A 12125-nucleotide genomic window follows, 5' to 3' on the forward strand; every position below is an offset into this window, starting at 1 on the left:
CAAAAATCTCAGAATTTCACGACGAAAGACACAAGTTGTCAATCTCCTTTGAAATTACACTAAAAAAATATTTTTCGCCATAAAAATTATTAAAAAAACATGTCTCGTCATCTTTTCCATTTAATCATCTCCTTGAGATCGGGAATATTCAGGAGAAATGAAAATCCCGATTCATTTCTTTGAATTTTCTCCGGTTTGTCTCTTCAATTCAATAGTTCCAGTCAATTTGAACTCACTAAGTCATCATTTCCATTGGATCTTTCCTATCATCAACAATTTAACGACCCAGAATGTGAAGTATTCAGATAATGTGGCTCCAAATGACTTTTAATTTCACGTTTCTCATGATCATAATCGACGACAGTTAAAATAAATAATGTACTTCCACTCGACAATTTTTAATTTCACCTATTACCCATTCACCAATTTCCCCAATAATTATCACACATTCGACGTAATTAATTCTTCTCGCCCATTCCATAACTATTTCCGCAATAACCGAGGGCTTATTCCATGATTTTCCCCACACAATTTTCCATTAAATCCTTCATCGACATTTCAATGAAAATTTCCTCTCAAAAACTCCGAGAAAAATATAATTTAGTCAATTAAATATTCTCCTGACAACAATTTACCGCAAATTTTCCCCCGGAAACTTCCGCCATTTTTTTCATTCAATCATTTTTAAACAAATAAAGTTTCTCTGCATAACTCCGGGCATTTGTCTGTTCAAAACAAATATAATCAACAAACTAATATCCCTCCCCCCCCTTCACCATTTCCCCAATTTTCATATTTCCTTTCCTCCCTCAGCATTTCCCTTCATTCTCATCTCATCGACCCTACCATTAACAAATATCCCCTCATTAGTCGACTCGAAATCTCCCATTCATTACCACCCAACGCATGTCATTAACCAAATAGATCATCCCACAAATCCCCTCCCAAAAATTTCACAATTTCATCCCCTCCGCCCCCAAAAAAATTCTCTTCATCCTCCGAAAATCCGATTTCCTCTTCAAAAATCCGGGTACCTCTCACCCATAAAAAATCGCAAATCCCTCAAAACCACCCCTTCAACCCCTCGTCCCCCTTAAATTTCCCCCACACCCCTATTTTTCAAATACTTCAAATTCACCGGTGCGTGGATTATTCCGTTGGTTGCGTGATTTGGTCGCGTGTCCGAGGGGATCGAATCCACCTCCGCCTCCACCATACGTCACAGCTGTATACCTTCCACCCCCTCACCCCCAACCACCTCACCGGGTCACGCGACAACCAACTGCCGCAGTATCCTGCTTCCTTGGTCCCAATACGAGGACTCCATTGTCCTACGCCGCGACGATACGACGAGTCTCATCGTCTGTTCGAGTCCTTTTAGTCCTGGAGACGCGTTAAAATTTCCCCTCCATCATTCGTCTGATCCTCGAAGACGCCACGAGGTGTCTCGGGTGAGGAAGGAACGTGTTTTTGAAGTGAGTGTGTTGGTTGGTTAGGGGTGGGGGAGGGGGAGGGGAGATGGGATTTTGTATGAGTTGATGGTGATGAGGATGTCCTTGATGGCGTGCTGGGGGCGCTGACGTGCGCTCCTGGTAGATCCTGGCGCTTGAGTGCGCGGGAAATATGAGAAGGAGGAGGTGGAATGGACGTTTGAGAGGTTCCTGACTGATTTTTCGGTCGGAGAAAAATGTCGGGGGGAAATTACGGCGCCGGGGATCGGAATTGAAGGGAAAAATTGTGAAAATGGGGAAATTTTTGAGAAAAATTGTGATACAGGGGGTGGGAAATGTTATAATTCCTCGAGGGGGAGGCAAGTGTAATGGTGATAGGATGTAATTTCTGGGGATTTTTGGAGCGAATTTTCAGTGAAGTTCGGGAAATATTTAGATTTATAATAAACTTTATAATAAAATAAAGTAAAATTTTCTGTGTTAGGAGTTTTGGAAATTTTTCTCGATCAGCAGTTTTGCCGCATTTCCGGTGTTAGCACCGTAATTTTGCTTAGAAATTCCTTTTGTGAGGTACCTGGCCCGTAATGTGCCTCACGGAAATAAATGTTAGGTAATAATTAGAGAGCTAGGGGGTGAAAGGAGGGACGAGGGTCAGTTTTATGAGAAAAATTACCCTCTCATCGTGTCTAATTTTTTCTGCAAATGTTGACGCGAAAAGCGGTTGATCATTATTTTATCCCCCGTTTCGTCCTCTAGAGGTCTAATTTTTATCAAAAATTTTTTTTTCGTGGAGTCAAAACAATAATCGGCGAACATTACGTCAGAGGACTTGTTGCATCAGCCGTTCGACGTCGATCTCGTCGCTCATCAGACTTTGAATTTTTCACGAAGTGGATCTACAAGTTTTCCTAAGTCGATAACGAAATTTCATTAGGCGGCATATTAATTATTTGAAGCAGTCGTCGGACTAGAAGCGATGCAGTGAAAATTTATCTGTTAATTAAGATGGAAAAATTCAATTAGAAAAAGATTAGAGTGCGTCAACGGTTTATGATCGTCGTCTTCACGGATGGACATTTCCACGATAAATTACCGGTGAAATTCCATGAATCATGGGACATAACGGAGAACAAGACAAAGTGATGATGATGGTAAAAATTGCAGTTGTGGGCGGTTAAAATTACTGAACTCGTCTAGTCATTTTTACTGACTTTAACCTCAATTTCCCGCACCCTCTCATCAATTTTTTTTATCACTCGTCATATCACACGATTAATCGGATAGTAACCGGTAATTTTTTGTGAAAATTTCTCCTCGTGTGTGATCTCTACAACCCCTTGCATAACGACCTGTACAACCCTTGTAAAATATTTTTTTTTCAACTGACCATTTGGTAACAATTACCGAACACTTCACTTGAACGAACCATCCACAGCTCGACTAAATTATTCAATAAGTGTTAATAAATATTAAATGATTACCCTATAATTTCTCCTTTAAAAATTCTCTCCGTCAATTTTTCCCTTTTCCCCTTTTTTCCGCATTAATAAATCATCAACAAAAGGATGGACTTTCATGAAAATCTTTTTTTTTCAAGGATCGCTCGGGCTTTTTGTTCATATTCCTCATGAATTACGGGGGCACTGGTGGGGGGTAGAGGAGGAAGGGGGGGGGGGTGCATGCGAAGGGGTTTTCCGATGTAAATGGAATACAACGAGGACGCCAGGTCACCCGAGTGGCACTCGTAATAAAAGAGAATTTATCGAGTGTCTCTCCCCACTTTCCCGTTTTTTATTCACCATTTTGCGAAATCCAGGGTCTCTCCCTGACCATTCAACCAAAGTTGGTCACCTCCACTCGATATGTCACAAGTTTTACCCGTAAATTGATGAAAATACAACTGGCCCGTTTTCTATTGAACGGGAGAAGTAAATAAATAAAAATAAATTCATTTCTCAAGAATTTTCCTGGCTGTCCAGCTGATCCGATTTTCCTCTTCGAACCCGGTAAGTTCTCCACACAGACAGAAAAATAATTAAAAAATTACGTACTCGTTCCATAATCTACGAGTCAAAACAACATTCGGTAAAAATTACGGAACAGTTCCGTCTTTTTCCAGGAATTTTCCGGAAAATTCCAGAACATTTCAGAAAAATTATGGAACGTTCAGTGAAAAAATACATAACTCTTCCATAATTTTTACCGAATACTATTTTGACTGGCAAATTAATAAATTACGGACTTAATAAATTACAGAAAAGACGTCATTTTCAACCAGTTTTTCTGTTACCTCCGAATTATTTTCAAAAACATTTCTCCCTCCCACCCCACCTCCTCCCCCAAAAATCCCTATCCACCCCTAATTTCACCAATAATATCCTCACTCTTACCACCAAATCCCCCTCGACCCCCTCCGGAATACTGAAAACCCCTCGGCGTCCGGTTTCACACGATGTGGCTCATCTATTAAGATAATACCGAAGTACAAAAATAGCTGAGATTTATTCCGCCGCGTGAGACTGTTCCGCCTGGACCTTGAAGTTAACCTCCACAAAAATAACGTTCACAATATACCATGAAAAAAAAAATAAAATAAAATCCAATCAAATAAAACTTCATTTAAACGTGAAAAACACGAGTCCTTGATCCTCAATTATTGAAAATTGACTCCTCACAAATTCCCTCCTCCTCCTCCTCGTCCCTCCCCCCCAACCTCACCACAGCCCTCCTTTACCGCAGTACACCCCCCCCTTCCCGCCATGACCCCACCCTCTCGACTGCTCAAGCAAAACAATATGTGAAGACACTAATGAAGCGGAAGAGCCACCATCCGGTCCGTCTTACCCCATCCTCTTGGCGCATCGTTTGTTCTAGTTGCGGCGTCGATTGAGATTTTTGGATGGGTTTGAGGCAGGTGGTCCTGCGTAATAAATCGTATTGTAAGAGAATCCCAAAGTGAAGGGGATGAGTGAGAAGGGGGTGTGGAGGAGGGGATCGGCGACGAGGGGGGAAAGAGGGTTTACCCACCTGCGAATCAATAATTTCCCCGTCTCTTTCTCAACCGGTCCACAAAAAGCGTTTCGCATGCAAATTCACACGGGGGTTAATACAATGTTACTTTAAGACTTCATTATGTTTCAAGATGGTATCGCGTTCATCTATTGACCTGGTAAAGCCATTACTCAGTGACTTCCTATTCTGAATTGTTTGATATTGAAATATTTCGATGGGTGGAGGGGGCGAGGAGAGGGGGAGGAGGGGGATGAAAACCGGTTGGGTTCGGTGGATGGGGAAATTTCGAATTGAGGGGAAAAAAAATAATGGAATTCGCGTCGGTGGTTGAGGAGAAAATCGTCAGTGAATTTTTATAGATCATTTGTAGATCGTTGGATTTTTGAGGGGAGGGAGGAGGAAAATTTGGGGGAGTTGAGGGTGAGGGATGGGCTGGGGGATGTTTGATTGGAGGGGAAAAAAATTGGGGGTTTTGCCTGAGTAGTTGGGGAGAAAATCCTGAATTGGGGGATAGATCATTGTAGATCATTTTGGGTTGAGGCGGTTTCATGTTTTCAAGGGTTGCTTGTGATGTGTTGGATGGAAGTTAATGGGGTTTTCATATTTGGGGGATGATTTTTCGAGTCACTCATCGGGAAAAAAGTGATGGAGGCATTTTTGCAAATCGGTGCGTTCAACTGACGTCATCTTGAAAATCGAGTTGTAGTATTTGTGTTGTAGAACACTATCCGGAACCGTACAACGCGTTTTCGGAATAACAAATAAAATCAACAAGTGACACCACAGCGGATGGTACATGTGCGTATCACCGTGACGTCATGCGACAGAACTTGTTAGTCGTCTGAACTCGTTAAATATTAATTATTTTTGAGCCCAAAAAAATACGTGTCGCCTATTTTCCCATTTCCTTTGATATTCCACCCCCCAAAATTCACCCATAAACCCCCAATTACCCCAAATGATACATTCCTCATCGTGGGGGATTGATTATCCTCGGAACTTGGGTAATTGGACTCGCGGAATTTCCCGATATCATCGATCGAATTAACGGAATTAAACTCGAAATGTGTGCGCTTGTTCCGTAAACTTGGCGATTCACGAATGTAGATTTTCACTGCTCTTATTTTCATGATTATTTTTCAGTATTTTATTTATTTATTTATTTATTCTCCCGAGTGGCTTTTTCGAGATGGCCGGAGTGTTATGTACAGTAGATAATCGTGAGAGTTCTTGTGTTCTCGGTCGACGAGGCACGCCGTGGCGTTTCTTTCTCTAACGGATGTCAGTGACCCTCCTCCCCCCTCCCCATTGCCAACCTCCCTCCTCTCAACCTCCTTCCTCTATCTCCCCACGGGCGTTGTATACATCTGTGTGTTGGCGCGTCATTCCCCCTCTCTATCTCGCTCACTTCGCTCTCCCTCTGGCGCCCTCTCTCGCTCACTGGCGTTCGCTCGCGCTCACGCGCGCGCTGAGGAAAAACGAGAGCCGGCATTGGGCTCGAGTATCGATTCGCCTATTCCATGCAAAAAAAAAAAAAAAGGGAAAAATGTATTCCTGATGTCGATATCCGTGAGACTAGGCGAATCCTTGGGATGTGCTATCGAGGGCTCGCGAAATGGGCCGGAAGGAGGTGGACTGATACCAGAATTTTGGTGATATTAACGAGGTTGGGTGGCTGTTGACGGTGAGCGCTGGTGAATCACATTGTTCAATCATATTTATTGAAAGTTAAGTTAATAAATTAATTAAACTATCATTTAAAAGTAATTAAATGGTTTTTAGGGTGTGTTGGCACTTCGAGAGCACTCGTCAATTGGAAGATGAAACGTGAAATTTGCGAAGACCGTAGCATCGACATTGTAGTTTTTTTATTTTCAGGTTTTGTCATTTGTTTATGGGGGAAAGAAATTTTAGGGAATAATTAGAGCTCGAGGGGATGAAAGGAGGCACGAGGGTGAGTTTTATCGAAAGGATTTGCCGCTCCAGGTTCATTTTTCCAAGGAAATTTGACCGAACAAGTGATTGATTGTCATTTTGTCCCACGGTTCGCCCTTTAGAGGTTGAATTTTAATCCAAAATTTGTTTCCGTGTATTATTTTGTTAATAGTCATCTCGAGTTTTTGTCGTAAGACCGGTCTCTCCGAGAAAAAGGACATCATAGGATAATAACATTAATTTATTCGGGTGTGAAATAGGATTGAATTGTTTTATCTCGTTTCAGTAAATTAAAGCGACTAAATATTTGTTGTCAGTTAACGAATGACTCAGTTGAGATGTGACATGTTCACTCAGGTGAAGCGTTCGGTAATTTTTACCCCTCACAACCGCAATTTTACCCACATCATCATCACCTTTTCTCGTTCTCCGTTATGTTCCATAATTCAGGAAATTTCACCGGTAATTTATCGTGGAAATGTCTCTTCGTGATGACGATGATCTTGAACGGTTGATGTGAACTTCACGACGTGTTCCATCAATCGAGATTCGGTAATTATCACCGAATACTCGTTTACATCAACAACAAGATCGGAAAAAAGTCCCCTGAATTTATTCGACAAAATTAACCGAATTCCTCGATCAGTTGTCGCGAAATTTACGAGTGAATCGAACGAAAGATGACCTAATGTGATGCCATCAAAGCAAAATTACAGATGAAGATGCCGACGATCTACCGATCGATGATCTAGATAAGCATGACTTCATAAATGAGAAACCATCGGGTCAGATAAACACCACCGTCAGGTGATCATCAGTGACGATGACGTCTGCTATCGTCCATAAAACCGTCAGGTACCATTTTACCATTAGCAACTCCCGCAGACTAATTTTTGTCCTGAAGATCCACCATAAATCATCAAAAGAGTCACCACATCTTTCTCCGAAGATCTTCCGATCTTCCCAACACAATTCAAGCGCCCCCTGACGATCTCAATTCTCTTTTGGAAACCATTTTGGAAAAAACCCTCCTCCAAATCCATATTCAAACCCAAATTGTCCCCTAAGATCTTCCGATGATTCGTCCGATCATTTCGTGAAGATCGTCTCCAGAAATAAATTTATTACGCGATTTTCAACGAAATAATCCACTTGTTAAATTCTATCCCCGCAATAACCCTTAATTTGTTCATTAAGAATTCCATTATGGACAGGGATTGTCTCAATAATATAAAAACTATTTAACTATCAACTTTAATTCCTTATTATCGCACGCAGAAGGTAAATCTTTCTCGTATGATGTCTCCAGATCAACTGACTCCTAGTGACCAAAGATTTCACACTCCAGACCCATTTGCCAAAGGCCCTTGTTCATTCATTCCGTTCTATTTCTTCTCTGATTCTATTTATCAGAACCATTCTAAACATCTCGGTGCTGTTCGGAGAAAAACTATAAAAACTATAACATACTGAGATAAACTAAAAACAGCTGTAGACAGACGATTCATTTTTCTCCACACATACCAAGCACTCTCAGCAGATACCTTCAGTCAATTAATTTTAAATTAATTGAAAATTAATTCAAATTAATTTCAATTAATTTTAAATTAATTGCAAATTAATTGACCTAAACCTAAATTAGTCCATTTACTTCCCGCATCAACTCATACCATCGTACACTTAATTTCTTCTCTCACTCGATTTTCCGAAATAATTTTCCAATCGATGAGAATCGAACGCGAAAGATTAATTACGTTACTGATGAACGCCGAATGAGAGTAGAAAATATTTGTAGAATAAGACGATTGAATTCATTTGGGCGACTTTCTCCGCGTCATGTTACCTCGATGAGAATGGATAGGAGCCTTCTCCTCGTTTTCTTCCGTAAATGGCGAGAGCAAGCGGTGTGGTGCGTTATAAAAGCGTTCTCTTTTCAGCGAGTTGCAAAGGGAGTTGGTTATCCATTATGTATTGCCTCAAATTCCTCCTTTCTGACTTTTTATTCCCCCAAATCAGCTTAACAACATCTAGGGACATGAATCGGTATGATTTATTGGTGCTGATGATTATTTTTTTTAAACATGTTTGTTTAGCTATTATATATATACAGAGCGAGGGGACAATGTTAAACTTATTGACTACAAGAAAAACATGAGAAAAACGTAGATTCATTATATATGAAAGAAACCAATTTGTAATTGGTGAGTACATACGCACGAGCACGCTTCGTATCACTGGAGTGTAATGTTATATTTGTGTGGTGGTTCATCGGCTTTGAGGATGTGAGAGTCAGTGACATATTTGTTCAGAATTTTTGTTTGTCGTTTTAGAGACCAGAAAAGTGGTTATTGGTGATGATGAAGCCACTGGCGATTGAATCATCACCGAAATGATCTACAAAATTTCTACTCTCGTTCGAGCGAATGACGTGCCATCAAGTCTTCTAGTACCAAATTTTTGAGTTCCTCTAATTGTAAATAACGAATCGCGCAAATAATCAACTTGTACGTAACGCGACGTGTGAACTGATCATGAGATAGATCTTAATGACGAGAGGAACATCGTGTGAATTATCTGTTGATAAACAGTTGTAGATTTTTTTCCCGAAGTTCGGAGAGGAATTTTCTGAGTTAGAACTTTGGCCTTGAAGTCGATAACCGGACGCGGTTCATCAGACATTTTTATTAGAGTGCGATCGTATCTAGGTGAACCGCTAAATCGTATGATACTGCGGTCATAAATCATGATTTTATACGATTTTCACCGGGAAAATGGCTGACCAGCAAGTGAACCTCTGGAATTTGGTATTTGGGTTTCGCTGAGTTATGGAGATCGCCTGGTGGAAATTGAATAATGAAAGTCGGGCGGTGAAACATTGTTGAGTTGAAAGGAGAATTGAGGATTTCAGTGGCCTCATTCATGAAAGAACACTCTAGATCCGAGTTTTCGAGGTTGTAGACGATCTTGTTAAGCGAATCTCCTACAATTTCGGATCTTCATCGATTGAATTGCTAATACGATCTTTTCCCTCGGGTACACGTGCCCGTGACCCAAATAAATCGTCCTCATTACGAGGAATGACATCAGACGCCTTCACCCATCAACAATACCATCGAATCTGCACGGATCTGCGAAGATTTTCCGCATGATTAGATGATCCATCTCCCTTCACCATTCATCAAGGATTCCTCCGGGACAATCGGCTGATTCCATGAAGAGTTCAGTGGCCTCATTCACGACAAACACTGCGGATCCAAGATTTGGAGATCTTGGAAGATCTTGCCAAGCGAATCCCCTACCAAATCTCAAATATTCATCACCAGATCTACTAAACCGATCCTTCTGTCTGCGAGAGCACGTGTTCACCTTCGACTAAGTTCCCCCCATTATGCGGAATCCCATGAGATCTTCAATCGTCAAGACTTCGATTGAATCCGCGAGGACATGTAACGATTCTTCCTTAACATCACCGCATGATCCATCTCCTCCCTCTCCCACCGCCCCTTCTGTCCGCAAAACTCAACCGAAATCATCATCAACTGTTTACCCTGCCCTCATTCCCAAAACATCACAGCAGATTCAAGTTTTCGAGATCCCGGACAATCCTCTTATCCCCATCTGCAATCATCACCACTTTAAATGGCTTCCATGACCCGTTTACCTCGGATCCGCCGACTACCCCCCAAAGTCCTCATTACCCCCAACAACATCCCGCCTTCAATCATCAACATCCTAGAATCCGCGAGGATCTGCACGTTTTCCCGTGCCATCACCCCACGATCGATCCTCCCCCTCGCATCACCCAACCTGAAAAACACCAACTGGTATCGCTCTCACGATCGCCCGGCTCCTCACCTCCCAACACCAGCTCCTGCTCTCCTGATCCCATGGGCGGCGAGACGCAGACGTGCAAGATGGCGCGTCGCCTTGTCGCCGACCGTGACGCAGCCGCTGTCGTTGGCTGTTCTCCCAGGATTTCATCAAAAAAAAAACTACACAGCAATTCCCATCCGCCGAAGAGGTGGCACGACTTCATGTAACCGGTGGTCCTCCAATATTGCCATCCGTAAGCTGAAGTACCAGGAGAGACAAGCGGACGAACCTCCTCGGTTACAAGGCTAATGCGTTCCGCTTCGTTCTGGTTTAATGGCTAGGCCAACTGTTCTACCAGGAGGATTTCCCATGAAGAGCTGGCACGAACATGTTTTTTTTTTTCAACGTGTATCAGAAACTACGCCAGTGAAGAGGTAGTTCCGCGTGACTGTAATCGTTGGATATCAGGAGAACAGATTCACTTCCTCGAAATGGTTTCTTCATACTTTATTCGGCTTTCTCGTTGCGACCGACGTTCATCTCGACCTTTGGACGGGCCGTGGTTAGTCGGTACGGCGTCATCGAGATTATTCCGCCAGGCAACCGAGGGCGGGGATTATTAGGCGTACAAACACCTCTTTCTGGCTCCGCTGTTGACGCAAAATGATGGTGGAAGAGGGGAGGAGGGGACAATAGCAGGAACTGTTGGGATGATGATGATGGACAGGTGGTGATGAGGATAATGGGATTTTTCGGCGGATCCGGCAGGTGGGGAGCATTAGGTCGGCGATACGCTGGCTGCCGAGGGGGACAAATGTGCCTCGGCGGACGCCATTTTTACGGGTATCAGGAGCACAGAGCGACGCCAGTAACAGCTGGTACCCAGACAGAATTCCTTCTAGAATATTCGCGGTGAGTAACAAACAATTTCAGTTGCTTTTTAAGGAATTCCGGGGGACGAATGGTATAAGTGCGATTGCTGAGTCATTGGGATGAAATAGCGATGTTGGGTCTTGCTCTTCGAGGGCTTCGCCAGCGTATCTGGCGAAATTTTCCCGATCAGCGGAGGTTTTGGGGTTCGTCTATGGCGTTGAAGTCCAGCCGATTGTCCCGGAGTATTTCAACATGCAAATGACACGATGAAAGGGCTTTCAACGATTTCGATTTGTACTGGCTTTGTCATGAAGCATGAGCAGCGCTTCACGTTGACCATTACCAACGACATCTTGCGGTGGAAACGGGAAGCACTCGGGTATTGAAGATATTGTGCTTGAGTGAGGGCCGCGCAAGTCTACGTCATTATATACCGCCCACCCACGTTGACGCTTGCTTCTGCCCCCTTTGCTACTCACAAATAGGGGTTGGTAAATCCTGATAGCGGTGGGTGATTTTATCGGCTGTTACGGCATTCGTGAATATGCGGGCGCTCGTCGGACTCTGACCCATTGCGGTCTCCGTCGGTTATCAGTTATGGAAAGTTCAACTGAGGTTTTTCCATTGTTCGAGTTATTGCCTTCTTATTCTGGGCACGACGCGGGGATGAGGGGGGAGGTGGGGAGTTTGTTCGTTATGATTGAAGGGGAATCGATTGGCGAATCCCTCAGGAAGCTTACGGCTTCCGAATTTAGACATCAATCGGAGAACATGTCGGACGAGATTTTCTTCTTTGTTTTTGGTTCCGACGTTAGGTCCTCTCAAAGTTCCCGCTAAAATTAGGCAACACGTCCCGAAGGGTAAGGTAATTACTGCGATATCGACGCTACATCCGCCGTCAGAAATCGATCCCCAAGGTATCACCGTCGGAGTAAATGAATCATTTCATCATTGGGTATCAGGCTGACCCATGGAAACGTCGTGAACACCTTCTTCAGAAGGCTGGTTCCCAAATTTCAAGCCCACACATCACCTCACGGT

The 12125-nt window shown here is 43.0% G+C and overlaps 1 protein-coding gene across 6 annotated transcripts in view; it reads left to right on the forward strand.

Moving 5' to 3' along the window:
- The window catches only part of Rab26, a 99264-nt gene that overhangs the window by 51788 nt on the left and 35351 nt on the right, over positions 1-12125 (forward strand). The window contains exon 1 of one of the 6 annotated variants that reach the window (XM_064127605.1): positions 11103-11123. The exons of the other annotated variants lie outside the window; for them this stretch is intronic. The gene's annotated coding sequence lies outside the window, so the exon portion shown is untranslated. Of the gene's footprint in view, positions 1-11102; positions 11124-12125 lie in introns of those variants that run through there. 6 annotated transcript variants of the gene reach the window in all.

Source organism: Diachasmimorpha longicaudata, chromosome 9, assembly GCF_034640455.1.
Source record: "Diachasmimorpha longicaudata isolate KC_UGA_2023 chromosome 9, iyDiaLong2, whole genome shotgun sequence".
NCBI classification, from domain to species: Eukaryota; Metazoa; Arthropoda; class Insecta; order Hymenoptera; family Braconidae; genus Diachasmimorpha; species Diachasmimorpha longicaudata.